Raw genomic sequence first — 11,955 nt, 5'->3', positions numbered from 1 at the left:
TATTAGCTTATATGCAATGAAGATAGACCACAGAGCCTTCGGGAGAGGCCACAATGGGACAGTGGGACAGTGGGAGAGAGGGGCAGGCCACGATAGGCCGGACAGTGAGAGAGAGGGGCAGGCCCACGGATAGGACGGCGCGGAACAGTGAGGCAGGCCACGATAGGCCACAGAAAAGGCCACGGGGGGGCGTCCGATCCTTTCGGCTAAACCGAAAGCCACGAAGGCCGCCAGAGAAAAAGGCCTAGCTAGGCCACAGATGAGGATGCCAAATGGACCCAGTCCGCGAAACACGCCAAAGAGGCCGTAGAATGAAACCCCTGAAATGCAGTATGCACAGAGAGGAAGGCCAGATTAATTAGACCACGGTGGGAACACTCCCCACGATATGGGTAAACAGAGGGGAAGGCCACGAAAGGCTCCGACCTGAACGGCCAAAAAAGAGCAGGACTAGTTAAGCGCACAGGCGTACTCAGGCAGGTTGTTGGGAGTAATATGAAAGAGGAAGTTGTACCACACGATTATTGCATATAGATTACTTGAGGACAGCTTGATATACCTTAAGATGTTTAGTATTTCAGGTCTAATGTAGGATTTCAAATGCAGAGGATGACCATTTCCCAGTAGCCTTCATATCTGATGTTTGTACTCCGAGTTCAACAGTCATTAGTGACCAGTGTATAGAAGCCGGTGAATGACAGACCGCAGCTTCTAAACGTGGATACATTGAGCTGAACCAGCCGCAGAGACCAAAGGCCCGATAGGCCGTGAAAGAACGCTACAAGAGGCCGTAGAGAGTATAGCTGCTAAGGCCATGACGGGAAGCCTGCGAGAGGCGGTGGAAGGAGTAAATGTAATGAATAGGTGTAACACCACCACAGACAAGTATTTGCTTATTTACCTTAAACACACGCAAAAACATTACGTTGATAGGCAATGTACTTTTCTTGTAAGCTACTGTGATGTGAAAAGCTTTGTGTGTAGATAACAACGATAGACCATTGTGTATGAAAAACCATGATAAACTGTCGCACATGGTGGCCTCGGGAGCATGTGAGAAGTAGTCCCCGCCAGTAGTTTGCTAAGAGTATTATACCTGTACCTTGGCGCATTACGTGAAATAAAGTCTGATCTGACGGACATCAAATGAGGAGGATCATGTACATAGCAGCCTGAAGGCAAATTACAGGAATTCTAAACCACCTCCATTGAGTAAGAAACGGTGATTAGGTTAATTGATAAGGAGGTAGAATTAGGGTTCTAGCAGACATAAGAGGCATATAACACAGATACAATTCTTTAGGCTAGGGGGGGACTCCTGCGCACTCTGATCAAAACTCCATCTAACTGCCAGAAACTGTAGAGGAAACCTATCCTCCCCCCCAAAAAAAAAAAAGAAAATGAGCCAGCTCAGCATGATCATAAAAAGAGATACTCAATTTAAGCAAATAGTCGCTGTGACAGGTGAAGGCCAAATAGGCCAAACTTCATAAAAACTGTAATGGACAACGTCCCTGATGACCATCATAGCAGAGTTATGCAACGGGCCTCGCAGCAGTCTGTGTAAGGTGAAGGCAAGCAACACGCCGGGTAAGACCAAAACAAGCCGATTATAACTTAAAGTCTGCGTGAAATCAAAATTGACTTTACTAGCACACATGGCTAGTATTGATGTAAATGATCTGTGCAATTGTTAATCCGAATGAGAAAAAAAAACATAAATAAAAAATAAAACTAATAAATAATAATCTTCTTTGTAATCCTTAATCAAAACTTGAACATTTACTTCCGCTGTGGAATGGAATTCCTTTTCTAATGACAGCAGTTTGACGGCAATGGGCATGAATATCCTTAAAACACCCCCTCCAGCCACATTTAGTTTGCGATAAGTGAAAGACAGACTAGAAGTGCAAACAAAAACCATGCCTCTATTCAATATTCCGTTTCAGCTGGAAATACGTCACCACACTGAAATAAATAGTCAGCAGAGACCAAGCAGTCATGTGGACTTTAAAGATGAGACGACTCTTACCTAGAATTCAAATGAAAGTGACCAATACATCAGCTTGATAGAGCCTGCTTCATAATAGCGCCCAGTCCAAAGAGTGACCTGTGTAAAAGACGAGGTGAGAGACAAAGTTCTCTGCATCTGCAGCCATGGAATTCCCACGAAGCTTGATGACTCCATTTAACCATGGGAACCCGACGAGTGACCCCCATTCCTATACGAGGCATGTCAGAAATTATTGTAGATAGATGCAAATGAAACAATGACTGAATATAAACAAAGACAAAAAGCATATGTTAAGACAAAAAATAATTAAAGGTGTGCAAAACATAGCCATTTGTCAGAAGGAATAATGCGAGCAACGATCTTTATCAGTAGGCTATAAAGATCGTAAGCCTTTAATATCAAGCCTTAAAATGCCTTATTACAAAAGAGTTGTTGCAAACATTGAATGGGGATTAGTTTGATTAACATCTTGATCATGCAGCGCTAGTAGTTTGCTAGATAACCCCATCACGCAACACCAAACGCTTTATATTAAACGTTTTTTTTGAGCAAATAACCTGCAGAGAATAAAATGTATGCCCAAGCGCATAAAACAAAAAAGTGATACTTGATAAAGGTGTAGGCTGCTGAATGGCGAGATGCCGAAAGAGACCGTCAGCAGGGCCCAGAGAGATTTCATGCGTGCAGGTTCACGTGAGCGTACAGATGAAATATTTTGTTGATAGAGACACAAGCAGCGCCGACACACGACAGCTCGGGAAAGCACCGGCGTTGCAAATGGTCCTCGATTTTTCTGAGGAAATTGGGATATTGTTTCCCTTTCTGTTGCTGCTTTTTTTTCTAGCTTTACATGTCGGCGAGTTGAGGCGACCCCATAATGTGATATTTAGCGCCTGGAATGTGAATTTTTTATTTTTTTTTCCTCCTCAGGGAACCCTTCTCGAAACGCGATTGGGATAGTTTTGAGTAGCAATTGGCGGTTTTGAAAAAACCTGGCAACACTGGAAAGCACTCGGAACTCCGCCAATGTTTCACTTCCTCTGCCGAGAAAACTCCGAAGCCTATGGCAAGCCGAATTGACTTTTATTCATTCGCAGGATATGTATTCTTGATATCAACAATTCAATTTTCACTAGTTAAAATGTTAATTCTTGATATCAGGAATTAGATTTCTACTAGTAACAATTGCTATTTTTGATATCAACAATTACATTTCCACTAGTAACAATGTTAATTCTTGATATCAACAATTCAATTTTCACTAGTTAAAATGTTAATTCTTGATATCAGCAATTCAGTTTTCACTAGTAACAATTGCTATTTTTGATATCAGCAATTGTATTTTCACTAGTTAAATGTCACCATAGGCTGCCATTCAAATTTAATTGTTGATATCAAGAATTGATTTCTTACTAGTAACAACCTTTATTTTTGATATCAGTAATCACGTGGTTACTAGTACAGACGTCGATTCTTGATATCAACAATTTAATTCTTGATATCAACAATTTAATTATTGATATCAACAATTTAATTATTGATATCAACAATTTAATTATTGATATCAACAATTTAATTGTCACTAGTGACAATGTTCATTTCTGATATCATGAATATGATTGTTACTAGTAAGAAATCCATTTTAGATATCAGAAATTACCCTCCCAATTGTTGATATCAGAAATACATTTTCAGATATCAGAAATGAACATTGTCACTAGTAACAATTAAATTGTTGATATCAAGAATTAACATTTCAACTAGTGACAATTAATTCTTGATATCAAGAGTTCACATTTTTTACTAGTAAAAATGTCATTGTTGATATCAAAAATTATATTTCTACTAGTAAGAAATACAAAGCTGATATGTGCATTTAGAATTGTAACTAGTAAGAAATACATTTTTGATATTCTGTAATAGTTTCGGCGCCGTTTTAACATTTAAACATATGAATTGTTGATATTTAATTCTTGATATCAACATTTAATTGTCACTATTTAATTTCTTGATATCAGTAACTTAATTCTTACATGTATTCTTGATATCAAAAATGACGTCATCACTCGCAGAAATGCGTTTATCATATCAAAAATGAAATTACAACTAGTAATACACATACTTCTTGATATCAGTAACTTAATTCTTACATGTTAAAATTACATTTTCACTAGTAAAAATTGTTATTTAAGATATCATGAATTCCTTTTTGGATATGTGCATAGTAATGAATTCCTTTTTGGATATGTGCATAATTTAATGACGAGTGCAACCCTTTATGAATGTTTATTTTGGCAAAGGCTATGTAACTCCGCCTACCAACGTGTGGTAGTGTTACTCAACAATACACAAAGACCTCAACGACTTACCAAATTCTGTGGCGCAGATGGTTGGACTCTAAGCGGTTGTTTTTTGACGCGACGGACCCGGGTTCGATTCCGCCTTCTACCGAGCTCTTTCTTCACCATTTTCACATCCCGTATCACAGGAAAGGCATATATTTTCTATAAAACTGAACGAAACTATCGAAAAGTGAAAAATAACGTGGATATTGTGTAGGGTTAGGGCTAGTTGTAGCGGCGCCATCCATTTAATAATTTTTAAAATAAAAATGATAATTTACACTCAATATGTTATTATTGTAGCCTATACTGTTTTATAATGTGTCCCACTACAATAATGAGGTGCAGATGTTGGTCACTATTTGCACTAAGTAGCACGAAACAGCATCAAATTACTATTACTGGAAGAAAAATACTCATATTATTAAATAGTGTAAATAGAATATATTGCTAATAAAATATGCTATTTTCACTTAGTGTAAATAGAATTCATTGTAATTAAATAACCCCTGCCAAAATCAAATTCTTAACTAATCAGCCATTTCAACTGGAAGATGAAGGCTGTGATATTAAGTTTATCCACTAGAGGGAGCCACGCTATAAGGATTTATTTATTGAAAATAAATGCAATAAATGTGTATAACCGTAGTGTAGCGACAGTAGTATAATATTATTAGTGTGCATAGAAATATGTGAAATGCTTGTAGATCATTTACTGCAATAAAACAAACTTGATTAAATATACAGTATCTCACAGAAGTGAGAACACCCCTCACATTTTTGTAAATATTTTATTATACCTTTTCATGTGACAACACTGAAGAAATGACACTTTGCTACAATGTAAAGTAGTGAGTGTACAGCTTGTATAACAGTGTAAATTTACTGTCCCCCCAAAATAACTCAACACATAGCCATTAATGTCTAAAGCGCTGGCCACAAAAGTGAGTACATCCCTAAGTGAAAATGTCCAAATTGGGCCCAATTAGCCATTTTCTATCCCCGGTGTCATGTGACTCATTATTGTTACAAGGTCTCAGGTGTGAATGGGGAGCAGGTGTGTTAAATTTGGTGTTATCACTCTCACTGTCTCATAATGGTCACTGGAAGTTCAACACGGCACCTCATGGCAAAAACTCTCTGAGGATCTGAAAAAAGAATTGTTGCTCTACGTAAAGATGGCGTAGGCTATAAGAAGATTACCAAGACCCTGAAACTGAGCTGCAGCACGGTGGTTTAACAGGACAGGTTCCACTCAGAACAGGCCTCACCATGGTCGGCCAAAGAAGTTGAGTGCACGTGCTTAGCTTCATATCCAATGGTTGTGTTTGGGAAATAGACGTATGAGTGCTGCCAGCATTGCTGCAGAGGTTGAAGTGGTGGGGGGGGTCAGCCTGTAAGTGCTCAGACTGCATCAAATTGGTCTGCATGGCTGTCGTCCCAGAAGGAAACCTCTTCTAAAGATGATGCACAAGAAAGCCCGCAAAACAGTTTGCTGAAGACAAGAAGACTAAGGACATAGATTACTGGAACCATGTCCTGTGGTCTGATGAGACCAAGATAAACTTATTTGGTTCAGATGGTGTCAAGCATGTGGCGGCAACCAGGTGAGGAGAACAAAGACAATGTGTCTTGCCTACAGTCAAGCATGGTGGTGGGAGATTAATGGGGCTGCATGAGTGCTGCAGGCACTGGGGAGAACAGGTTCATTGAGGGAACCATGAATGCCAACATGTACTGTGACATACTGAAGCAGAGCATGATCCCCTCCCTTCGGAGACTGGGCCGCAGCCAGGGAAGTATTCCAACATGATAACAACCCCAAACACACCTTCAAGATGACCACTGCCTTGCAGAAGAAGCTAAGGGGAAAGGTGATGGATTGGTCAAGCATGAGCATCCTCAAACGAAAGATGGAGGAGCGCAAGGTCTCTAACATCTGGAAGAGGACTCCAATGGCAACCTCTGAAGCTCTGGTGAACTCCAAGCCCATTGAACTGGCTGAGACAGACATGAGAAAGAGGTTCAATAGACCTTATCATTCATCTTGTCCACCGATGCTTCAAGAACTGGACAACATGTTATATAAAAATAATGCCTATTAGGACACGACTCATTCATGTAGACAACGATATTATCAAAAAAAAAAAAAAAAAAAAGTCCAGTAAAATGTTTGTATGATGCATTATTATCCGTTATATTTTTCCTTTTGGTTGTATTGTTTTTTTTTTTTTTGTTTGATGTATTAGAAGTAAGTGTAATAAAACCAAAAAGAAACACCTGAAAAAAACGGCATGAAGTTTTTTTTAAAACTAAATGAATGCCTTGTTCACTTTTCCTTTAATTAACTGAAGGGCTTGGTGGCCAATAAAAAGAAACAGCATAAATTTACTTTTTTACAATTAACAAAAAATTTAAGAAATGAATCCAGCCATAATATAATTTTCAGTTTCACTGACAAAACAAATAAATAAAGGAGGAGCCGTTTCTGCACATGGATGTTCTTCTGCCATCTTTGGCCAATGCTGTGGGAAAATCTCATTAATATTCATGATCTAATTACCATCGCTATTCTTACATGTAAAAATTTCTACATATCTGTAAAAGTATTTTTACTAGTTAAAATGTTATTTAAGATATCAGTAATTCTATTTTCACTAGTTGCAAGGACAATTTCAGATATCAATAATTACTTTGTTACTAGTAAAAATGTTAATTCTTGATATCAACAATTCAGTTTTCACTAGTTAAAATGTTGATTCTTGATATCAGGAATTATATTTCTACTAGTAACAATTGCTATTTTTGATATCAGCAAATTAATCAAAACTAGTTAAATGTCACCATAGGCTGCCATTCAAAATCAATTGTTGATATCAAGAATTGCTTTCTTACTAGTTGAAATTATGATTTCACATATCAGAAATACAATTCTTACTAGTAACAACCTTTATTTTTGATATCAGTAATCACGTTTACTAGTACAGACGTCTTTTCTTGATATCAACAATTCAGTTCTTGATATCAACAATGTTAATTCTTGATATCAACAATTCAATTTTCACTAGTTAAAATGTTTATTCATGATATCAGGAATTAGATTTCTACTAGTAACAATTGCTATTTTTGATATCAACAATTGTATTTTCACTAGTTAAATGTCACCATAGGCTGCCATTCAAATTTAATTGTTGATATCAAGAATTGCTTTCTTACTAGTAACAACCTTTATTTTTGATATCAGTAATCACAGGGTTACTAGTGCAAATGTCCATTCTTGATATCAACAATTCAGTTCTTGATATCAACAATTTAATTCTTGATATCAACAATTTAATTGTCACTAGTTAAAATGTTAATTCTTGATATCAGGAATTAGATTTCTACTAGTAACAATTGCTATTTTTGATATCAACAATTACATTTCCGCTAGTAACAATGTTTATTCATGATATCAGGAATTAGATTTCTACTAGTAACAATTGCTATTTTTGATATCAACAATTGTATTTTCACTAGTTAAATGTCACCATAGGCTGCCATTCAAAATTAATTGTTGATATCAAGAATTGCTTTCTTACTAGTAACAACCTTTATTTTAGATATCAGTAATCACGTGGTTACTAGTACAGACATAGAATTCTTGATATCAACAATTTAATTCTTGATATCAACAATTATATTTCCACTAGTAACAACACGTATTCTTGATATCAAAAATGACGTCATCACTCGCAGAAATGCGTTTATCATATCACAAATGAAATTACAACTAGTGATACACATACTTCTTGATATCAGTAACTTAACTCTTACACGTTAAAATTACATTTTAACAAGTAAAAATTGTTATTTTAGATATCATGAATTCCTTTTTGGATATGTGCATAGTAATGAATTCCTTTTTGGATATGTGCATAATTTAATGACGAGCGCAACCCTTTATGAATGTTTATGGCGGATAGACGACAAGATACAGAGCCCAAAAGAGAATGGGCACGTTCGATTGCCTCTCATTAAAAATAAAACGCTCCTGCAGGCTATTTTTTAATAATTATTTTGTTTTTATTTTGGCAGAGGCTAGTTAACTCCACCTACCAACGTGTGGTAATGTTACTCAACAATACAAAAAGATTCCTACTCTTCATCAGATTTTGTGGCGCAGATGGTAGAGTACTCAATTATTGCTTTTGACGCGACGGACCCGGGTTCGATTCCGCCTTCTGCCGAGCTCTTTCTTCATCATTTTCACATCCCGTATCACATCGGAAAGGCATATATTTTCTATAAAACTGAACGAAATTATCGAAAAGTGAAAAATAACGTGGATATTGTGTAGGGTTAGGGCTAGTTGTAGCGGCGGCGTCCATTTAATAATTATTAAATAAAAATGATAATTTACACTCAATATGTTATTATTGTAGCCTATACTGTTTTATAATGTAGCCTACTACAATAATGAGGTGCAGATATTGGTCACTATTTGCACTAAGTAGCACAAACAGCATCAAATTACTATTACTGGAAGAAAATGCTCATATTATTAAATAGTGTAAATAGAATATATTGCTAATAAAATATGCTATTTTCACTTAGTGTAAATAGAATTCATTGTATTCAAACAGCCCCTGCCAAAATCAAAATCTTAACTAATCAGCCATTTCAACTGGAAGATGAAGGCTGTGATATTAAGTTTATCCACTAGAGGGAGCCACACTATAAGGATTTATTTATTGAAAATAAATGCAATAAATGTGTATAACCGTAGTGTAGCGACAGTAGTATAATATTATTAGTGTGCATAGAAATATGTGAAATGCTTGTAGATCATTTACCGCAATAAAACAAACTTGATTAAATATACAGTATCTCACAGAAGTGAGAACACCCCTCACATTTTTGTAAATATTTTATTAAACCTTTTCATGTGACAACACTGAAGAAATGACACTTTGCTACAATGTAAAGTAGTGAGTGTACAGCTTGTATAACAGTGTAAATTTATTTTATCATTCATCTTGTCCACCGATGCTTCAAGAACTGGACAAAATGTTATATAAAAATAATTCCTATTAGGACACGACAACGCATGTAACGACATTACCCCCCCCCCCCCCCCAAAAAAAAAAAAAAAGTCCAGTAAACCATTTGTATGATGCATTATTATCTGTTATATTTTTCCTTTTAGTTGTATTTTTTTTTTGAAGTATTAGAAGAAAGTGTAATAAAACCAAAAATAAACACCTGAAAAAAAACGACATGAAGTTATTTTTAAAACTAAATTAATGCCTTGTTCATTTTCCCTTTAATTAGCCGAAGAAATGGTGGCCAATAAAAAGAAACAGCATAAACTTACTTTTTTTTTTTTTTTTTTTTTTTTTTTACAATTAACAAAAAATAAAGAAAAATGAATCCAGCCATAACATAATTTTCACGTTTCAATGACAAAGCAAATAAATAAAAGAAGAGCCGTTTCTGCGCATGGATGTTCTTCCGCCTTCTTTGGCCAATGCTGACGCTAAAAGGAGGAGTGTCTGAAAATCTCATTAATATTCATGATCTAATTACCATAGCTATTCTTACATGTTAAAATGGCATTTCTATATATCTGTAAAAGTATTTTTACTAGTTAAAACGTTATTTAAGATATCAGTAATTATATTTTCACTAGTTGCAAGGACAATTTCAGATATCAACTTCCTTTAATGATATCAATAATTACTTTGTTACTAGTAAAAATGTGAATTCTTGATATCAACAATTTAGTTGTTACTAGTTGAAATGTTAATTCTTGATATCAGTAAATGTATTTCAACATGTTACAATTGTTATTTCTGATATCTGAAAATGCATTTCTGATATCAATATAATTTCTGATATCTAAAATTAGTTTCTTACTAGTAACAATCACATTCATGATATCAGAAATGAACATTGTCACTAGTGACAATTAAATTCTTGATATCAAGAATTAAATTGTTGATATCAAGAAACGACGTCTGTACTAGTAACCACGTGATTACTGATATTAAAAATAAAGGTTGTTACTAGTAAGAAAGCAATTCTTGATATCAACAATTGATTTTGAATGGCAGCCTATGGTGACATTTAACTAGTGAAAATACAATTGTTGATATCAAAAATAGCAATTGTTACTAATAGAAATCTAATTCCTGATATCAAGAATAAACATTTTAACTAGTGAAAACTGATTTGTTGATATCAAGAATACATATCCTGCGAATGAATAAAAGTTAATACGGCTTGCTTATTGCCATTCTCAGGTTAAAAATTATTGATATCAAGAATTAACATTTTAACTAGTTGAAATATAATTCCTGATATCAAGAATTAACAGTAACTAGTGGAAATGTAATTGTTGATATAAAAAAAAAAACAATTGTCACTAGTAGAAATCTAATTCCTGATATCAAGAATAAACATTTTAACTAGTGAAAATTGAATTGTTGATATCAAGAATACATATCCTGCGAATGAATAAAAGTCAATTCGGCTTGCCATACACACACACACACAAACATGTGAGCAAATTGTGAAAGTTGCTCTTATTTTTCAAGGTGCCCAAATGCGTTAATTTATTGGCCTGGATTCAGTAGTTGTCTCTTAAGATGTAGGAAGATGTTCCTGTTTTTCTCGTTTGATCTCTGAAACATCAATGATGTCCCCTCCACCTCGCGTATGAGGCCGGAGCTTCGTCTGACTGCTGATTTGTTCAAAGAGTTCTTCAATCAACCTCTTTTTGTTTTTCTTCTCATGAAACTTGAATTGAAGGTGAACGATTCTTTAATGTAAATCATGCAGCTTGATGACATACTGTAAATAAAAGGAAAAAAGATTGAGATCGCTGTATAAACTGGTTAAGAACTTGTTTCGTACTTATATACCATATTGTTAAATAAACTGTGTGCAACAGATGCGATGCTTCTGGTGACTTCGATTTGCATGTTTGCGAAATTCTGATTTATGGAAATTTATATGCCAAAGTTTTAAATTAACACCCGACTAACTTTTTTTGTATAAAGCCAGTGTAGTTTCAATGTACCAGAACATTACATTTGAAATGCATTGATCATATGTACTGTTTAATTGCAACTTAAAATGTGTAGTTAGTTCAACGAACTGGCCGTTTTACCTTCCTTCAGCATGAGATTGTCTTCACTGCACCTCCTGGAGCCCGAGAGATGCAACTGCAGTTTAGAGCCCTTGTACTGCAATTCACCAATTCTCTGTGCATTCCAACATTTGATTAAAATTTTGAATTTTGCCGTTATAAATGTTTAGTGAAAATAATGTTACATTCGAAATTTGGCCTGTTTATAGTATTTTCTTACAATAAGTGTAATAGGATGACTGCAATCATCCCTTCTGACCCTAGAACTCTTGCACACTGACACTGTCTGAAGAGTGATGATTACTGAGAAACTGAGGTGTGTGTCTTCACTTACTTAGAAATGCCTTGTCTTGCAGAAACTACATTTATGAAAGCTGTCAAAAACTTAGCCCCTCTCTGGAAATTATTACATAATGATTTACTAAAAATTGATGGACAGTATCATTTATTTTACATGGAAGCCCATG

Source organism: Cyprinus carpio, chromosome A3 (assembly GCF_018340385.1).
Source record: "Cyprinus carpio isolate SPL01 chromosome A3, ASM1834038v1, whole genome shotgun sequence".
NCBI lineage: Eukaryota > Metazoa > Chordata > Actinopteri > Cypriniformes > Cyprinidae > Cyprinus > Cyprinus carpio.
The sequence above is the reverse complement of the archived record's forward strand: the minus strand, read 5'-3'. Positions refer to the sequence as shown.